Here is a 7890-nt window from a genome sequence, read left to right on the forward strand (position 1 = left end):
GTAAAAACAATTTAGAAAATTCCTCGCTGTCAGTACAGAATAGAAACTCAGAACAGATCATTCTAGTTTGTATGGAACAATTTTTCCTCTCTCTTATTTTCCGAAAGCTGCAAATATCCATCCCACACACTCCCTCCATTCTCACTCTGCTGGATCCCTGTGGTGTGCCACTGGTCACTGGCTTCCAGTCACTAAAGCAGCCGTCTGTCATCACCCTCTGTCTCCCACAGCTAAGCCAATTCTGAATCTACCCCATCATGTTACCTCTATCCCATGTGCTTTTGCCTTCTTTATAATGTCTCTCGTTTGGGATCTTGTCAAAGGCTTTGCTGAAATCCAGCAAACTGCATCAACTGCACTACCCTCATCTGCACAGCCAGTCACATAAAAAATCAATTCAAAATTTGTTAGGCATAACCTCCGTCTAACAAGCCACGCTGACTATTCCTGATCACATCTTGCCCTCCAAGTGAAGATAAGTCTCTCTCCTTCTGAATTTTTCCCAATATTTTCCCTAGCACTGACATGAGACTCATTAGTCTGTAGTTCTCGAGTTTATCTCTGCAAACGTTCTGAAATAGTGGGACCACATTAGGTGATCTCCAGGCCTCTGGCGCCTCTCTGTGGCCAGAGAGGAATTAGAAATTTGGGTCAGAGCCCCTGCAATCTCCTCCCTCGTCTCTCACAGCATCCTGGGACACAGTTCATCCAGACACGGAAGATTCGTCCACTTTTAAGCCTGCCAACACCTCCAATACCATGTCACTCCCTATCTCAATTTGCTCAGGAACCTCAGTCTCTCTGTCTGAGTTCCATATCTACCTCCTCATTCTCTTGGGTGAAGACAGATGTGAAATATTCGTTCAACAGCTGACCAATGTCCTCTGGCTCCACACACAGATTGCCCCTTTGTCCCTAATAGGAACACTGTTCTTGATCTGATGAAAGATGATGCTGACCTGAAACATTAACTCTGTTTCTCTCCACAGGCGCTGCCCAATATGCTGAAGACTTCCAGCTTTTGTGGGGGTTTTTTTTTTAAAATCACAGCAGTCCAGGTGGTGTCGAACAAGGATTTTATATATCTCAGGGCTTCTCCAGTCACACAGATACTGGAAATCTTTACCGACAAACAGAACAGACCAGAAGAAATAGGAACAGGAGTCAGCCATTCAGCCTTTGAGCTGCTCCACCATTTAATAAGATCACGGCTGATCGAACACTCGGTAAGTCCACTTTCCTACCTTCCCTCAGTAACCCTTAATTCCCCTACTGATTAAAAACAGATTGATCTGAGCCTTGCAATTGAGCAAGGACTCGGCCTCCACATTTCCTGGGGTAAATAATTCCAAGATTTACCAGTTTGGGAGAAGAAATTCTTTCCGCATTTGGCAGACCCCCATTGTTCCTTGAAGAAGGTGATCAAGACTGTAGTGTTCTAAATGGGGCCTCACTGGCTGCTTGTACAGTTGCAGCAACACCACTTTGCTATTAGACTCCATCCTCCTTGAAATAAACAGAATAATAATCTTTATTAGTGGCACAAGTAGGCTTAACACTGCAATGAAGTTACTGTGAAAATCCCCTAATCGCCACGCTCCGGCATCTGTTCGGTTACACCGAGGGAGAATTCAGGATGTTCAATTCACCTAACAAGCACGTCTTTCGGGACTTGTGGGAGAAAACCGGAGCACCTTAAAGAAACCCACGCAGACACGGGGAGAATGTGCAGACTCTGCACAGACAGTGACCCAAGCTGGGAATCGAACCCAGGTCCCTGGCGCTGTGAAGCAACAGTGCTAACCATTGTGTTACTGTGCCACCCGATAACTCGGGTGATTATTTGATTATTCTGCCCGCTATCCCAAGGCAGCAGGAGGTGTTGACAGAGTCAGTGGATGGAAGGGGGTTGGGAAGTGGGTGAGAAGAATGGATGGGAGGACACCAAGATCCCGCTGCACAAAAGCATTTTGAAGTTTCTCTTCATTTAGATAATAAGTTGCCTTTTTATTCAATTTTGGCCCACTCACCCAACCTATGCAAATCCATTAGTTTATTTCATATTTCCCCACTGCAACTTGATTTCCCACCCATTTCAGTGTTATCTACAAATTTGGATATTGTATATTCTGACTGTCCCATAATCATTAATACAGGTTGTAAATAGATGGGGCCCGAGGGCCAAACCCTGAGGCACATCACTGGTTACAGCTTGCCGACCAGAAAAAGACAGATTAATCCTCACTCTACTGTCGGTTGGTTAGCCAATCCTTTATCCAAGCGATAGAATTTGGGAGAATTTGGTTCAAGCGCCTGACTAGTTAACAGGAGATCCTGGGTTCGAAATCCAGTGGTGCCTACTCTTTATTTTAAGGATGGCACAATAGCACAGTGGTTAGCACTGTTGCTTCTCAGTGCCAGGGACCTGGGTTCCACTCTCGGCTTGGGTCACTGTGCGGAGTCCGTACGTTCTCACCGTGTCTGCGTGGGTTTCCTCCGGGCGCTCTGGCATTCTCCTACAAGTCCCAAAAGACGTGCTGTTAGGCGAATTGGACATTCTGAATTCTCCCTCCGTGTACCCGAACAGGCGCCAGAATGTGGCGACTCGGGGGTTTTCACAGTAACTTCATTGCAGTGTTAATGTCAGCCTACTTGTGACACTAAAAAAGATATATTACATTGCCTGTCATTCCCATGGGATCTTACCTTGTTTATTACCTTTTGTGCAGCACCTTATCAAATGTATTCTGGAAGTCCAAATACATCGACAGTACCCCCATTATTCATTTGGCTTGTGACACCTTCGAAGAACTTTAACAAATGATTCAAACACGATTTACCTTTCACAAAACCATGCTGACTCTGATGGACTTCTCACCTGATACAGCAAAATATAGATAGATTGGAGAGTTGGGCAGAGAAATGGCAGATGGAGTTCAATCCAGGCAAATTCGAGGTGATGCATTTTGGAAGATCTAACTCAAGAGCAGACTATATGGTCAATGGAAGAGTCCTGGGGAAAATTGATGTACAGAGAGATCTGAGAGTTCAGGTCCATTGAACCCTGAAGGTGGCAACGCAGGTCGATAGAGTGGTCAAGAATGTATACAGCATGCTTGCCTTCATCGGACGGGGTATTGAATATAACAGTCGGCAGGTCATGTCACAGTTGTATCGGACTTTGGTTAGGCCACATTTGGAATACTGCATGCAGTTCTGGTCGCCACATTACCAGAAGGATGTGGATGCTTTAGAGAGGGTGTAGAGGAGGTTCACCAGGATGTTGCCTGGTATGGAGGGTGCTAGCTATGAAGAAAGGTTGAGTAGATAGGACTGTTTTCATTGGAAAGACGGAGGTTGAGGGGAGAACTAATTGAGGTCTACAAAATTATGAGAGGTATGGACAGGGTGGATAGCAACAAGCTTTTTCCAAGAGTGGGGGTGTCAATTACAAGGGGTCACGATTTTCAAGGTGAGAGGGGAAAAGTTTAAAGGAGATGTGCGGGGAAATTTTTTTACGCAGAGGATGGTGGGTGCCTGGAATGCTTTGCCAGCGGAGCTGGTCGAGACCGGTACGAGAGCATCATTTAAGATGCATCTGGACAGATATATGAAGGGGTGGGGAACAGAGAGAAGTAGACCGTGGAAAATAGGCAACAGGTTTAGATAAAGGATCTGGTTCGGCGCAGGCTGGGAGGGCTGAAGGGCCTGTTCCTGTGCTGTAATTTTCTTTGTTCTTGAAACCTCACAATGCCCGGGGAATGATTGACGGCATCTCCGGACCAATGGAAGCAGAGGGGCGGGACCGGAGGCCTGTTCTGAAGCAGCTGGTCCTCCAACGAATCACAGTGAATGGGTGGGCGGGACTGGGCTGAGTGAAGCATGCGCAGTGTGATTAATGGCGACGTGAAGAAGGTTCTTTCTCCGATTCACAATCCGTAAAGGTCGGAATGGCAGGTCAGTGGGATCAGCCCGGTCGTGAGGCACACTTCCTAAACATATGATAGAAACAGGAAACCGGGAAAAATAACCTACCGGTGACCTGAGCGGAGGCTGCAGCTTTCTCACAGACAGGACGAAGCAGCCGCCATCTTTGTTTCGCACTAGCAGCAATGCGCATGCGCACACATTTTTAATTGCGTACTCGCAGCAGTGCGCACGCGCGCCCAGCATATCTTTATTGGAGCAGAGCGCATGCCCAGTCGCCATCATTGTTGGGGGCAACATTTTAAAAAATGTTTCTTCATGTCAGAATGTCATCAAACTTTTTCACTCTGAGTTACAGATTATTATTTATGGGGCAGAACAATGATACATATCCAGAGCTGTGACAATAATTCGTATTTATATTGTGCCTTGAACAGAATAAAACATTAAGACTTTTCAGAGAAACGTTCCAAAATAGGTGATCTTGGTGGTGATGTGGATATATGTTTGGGAGCTCATCTGGGGGTGAAATATTTCACCAGGGATGTAAACAGTTTGCTTCAGCCTCAGACATTTTGCAGGAACAGACAGGGATCGTGTTTGTCTAGGGAACGGAAGAGAATGGGTTTAATCTTCTCAATATTTAAATAGAGTAAATTTCTGCTCCTTCAGCACTTGATGTCAGACAAGATCGGACATTGTGTGTCTTGGAAGGGAACTTACAGGTAGTGATGTTAACATACAGCTGCTGTCCTGGTCCATCCAGGTGGTGGAGGTGAAGGGTTGAGGAGATTCTGTCAAATTGTGATTCCGATATAGGTATATATTCTCATTTCATTTTTTTCGAATGCCTCTCCATTGTTCCTGTCACTCCCACTCCCTTTTCTCTCTCCCTTTCCCGCATCATTTCTGTCTTTCCTCTCTGTCTCTCCACCATGACTCACTCTCTTTTTCTCTCTCTCTGTCTTTCTTGTCACGTGGAATTCCCTAGCCCAGAGGGTTGTGGATGCTCCATCGTTGAGTATATTTAAGGTTAAGATGGTGTGATGTTTGGTCTCTCAGGAAGTCAAGGAAATGGGGAGCTGACAGGAAAGGAGACTGGAAGACTAAGATCAGCCACAATCGTGTTCAATGGCAGACCAGGTTTGACAGGCCGAATGATCTACTTCTGCTCCTGTTTCTTGTATTCTTGCAGAGGCCCGAGTCTTGTGTGCGTTCCGGCCGGTTGGCAGGTTCCCTTCCCTGAAGGACATTAGTGAACCAATTGGGTTTTTATGACAATCCAACAGTTTTCATGGTCACTTTATCCCAGTGTTGGTCCCACAAATGACCAGATTCATTCAGCTCAATTTCACAACCTGTCTTTGTGTTTTTGTGGGTTCTCTCTCATTCCCTTTTTTTTTGTTTTAAATCAATTTAACAGTGTTACAAGGGGAAGATTTGCAGTCAGGAAACTCAAGCCAAACATTACATCAGGATCGGAGGATCGCCTAATTTGTTGCAATCTAAATATCGGTGAATTTTGAACATGGAAGGAAAAAGCACCGTTCACAGTGAGGAGAAACCATGGGAATGTGAGGAGGGATTCAGAGCCACATCTCAACTGGAAATTCATCATCCCAGACCCTCTGGGGAGAGATCATTCACTTGCTCCGATTGTGGGAAGGAATTCTCTCGATCATCCAGCCTGCTGCAACACCAGCGAGTGCACACCGGGGAGAAACCATTCAACTGCTCCGTGTGTGGGAAGGGATTCGCTCAGTCATCCAGCCTGCTGAGACACCAGCGAGTTCACACTGGGAAGAGACCATTCATCTGCTCAGAGTGTGGGAAAGGATTCATTCGGTCATCAGACTTGATGACGCACCAGCGGGTTCACACGGACGAGAGACCATTTAAATGTCCAGACTGTGGGAAGTGCTATAAAGGTTCTCGGGCTCTGATACTCCATCAGCGTGTTCACACTGATGAGAGACCTTTTCAATGCCCAGACTGTGGGAAATGCTTTAAAAGTTCCGGGGAACTTATGCGGCATCAGCGTATTCACACTGACGAGAAACCATTCAGGTGCTCTTACTGTGAGACTGGGTTCAAGACATCATCTGACCTCACTGTGCACCAGCGAACTCACACTGGGGAGAGGCCATTCACCTGCTCCCAGTGTGGGAAGACATTCACTCAGTCATCCAGCCTGCTGACACACAAGCGGGTTCACACTGCGGAGAGGCCTTACATCTGCCCCAAGTGTGGGAAGGGATTCACACAGTCATCCAACCTGATGAGACACTGGCGAATTCACAAGTAATTACAGTGAGTGGATTTTGCTGTTAATCACATCCAGGTCTGATCCATCTTCATTGGGGTCTGTTTCTGCTGATGTTAATACATTTCAAACCAGTTACACAGGCTAATAGTCAAGATAACATTTAAATAAATCAGCTTAGGGTTAACATGCTATATTTAATCTTTTTTTAAAATTTAGAATGCCCGATTCATTTTTTTCCAATTAAGGGGCAATTTAGTGTGGCCAATCTACCTAACCGGCACATCTTTTTTGTTGTGGGGGCGAAACCCACGCAAACACGGGGAGAATGTGCAAACTCCACACGGACAGTGACCCAGAGCTGGGATAAACCTGGGACCTTGGCGCAATGAGGCCCCAGTGCTAACCCACTGCACCACCGTGCTGCCCCTATTTAATTTTTTAACACCTCAAACATAAGTTAGTTCCTTTTGAAGGATCCTCCTTCTCCCCTGTCTTCTCCATTCTCATCTCCAAAAACAACTGTGAGGAGCTCATGGAGGTTCTTTGTCACAAAGATTGAGACAATCCGATCAGCTGCCTCTGCTGCTTCCCTCCCTTCCTCTAACCCACCAGACAAAACTGTCTCTAAAACTCCCCCTTGTCTGAGTCATGAACTCACATCTATCTCCAGTTTCTGTCTGGTCTCCTGTCATGTCCCGTTCAATCTAATCTTGTTTACGAAACCTGCCTTCTGCTCCATTGACCCTATTCTCACTAAACCGCTGACCATCCAACTTCCCCACATTAACTGATATTGTTAATAGTTCTCTCTCTCTTCTGGTGTTGCCCCTCAATTTAAATACACCATCCTCACCCATCCTGAGAAAACAACCCTTGACCCCCAACTTCTTTGCAAATGACCACCCCGTCTCCAACCTCCCTTTCCTCTCCAGTTTGGTGTCCCCCAAGGATCTATCCTTGGCCCGTCCTATTTCTCATCTACATGATGGCACGAGAATCCATAGAATCACCACAGTGCAGAAGGAGGCCACTTGGCACACCGAGTTTGCATTGACTGCCTGAAAGAGGACCCTAGCTAGGCCCACTCCCCCTTCCTCCCCCCATAACACCACCTAACCTGCACATCTTTGGACTGTGAGAGGAAATCAGAGCACCTGGAGGAAACTCACACAGATTTGGGGAGTATGCACAAACTCCACACACTGTGTGGTATTTGCGCGTTTTCCCCGTGTCAGCGTGGGTTTCCTCCAGATGCTCTGGTTTCCTCCCACAGTCCAAAGATGCGCAGGTTAGGTGGATTGGCCATGCTAAATTGCCCCTTAGTGTCCAATATTCAGGTGGGGTTACGGGGATAGATCAGGGGAGTGGGTCTAGGTGGGGTGATCATTTAGAGGGTCAGTGCAGAATCGATGGGCTGAATGGCCTCCTTCTGCACTTTAGGATTCTATTAAAGACAAATGTGGGCCCATTACAGACGAGACAGGATTTATTTATAATGGGGAAGAGGGAAATGACAGAGAATCTAAATAATTACTTTGTGTCTGTCTCCACGGAGAAACGTAGAAAAAAAATCCTCCCAGAAATAAGAGAGAAACTACAGACTAATGGGAATGAGGAACTGAATGAGATGAGTGAAAAAGTAGCACTGGAGAAATTAATGGGATTGAAAGTTGATAAATACCAGGGACCTGATTATT

The sequence above is a fragment of the Scyliorhinus canicula genome, unplaced genomic scaffold (assembly GCF_902713615.1).
Source record: "Scyliorhinus canicula unplaced genomic scaffold, sScyCan1.1, whole genome shotgun sequence".
Taxonomy (NCBI): domain Eukaryota; kingdom Metazoa; phylum Chordata; class Chondrichthyes; order Carcharhiniformes; family Scyliorhinidae; genus Scyliorhinus; species Scyliorhinus canicula.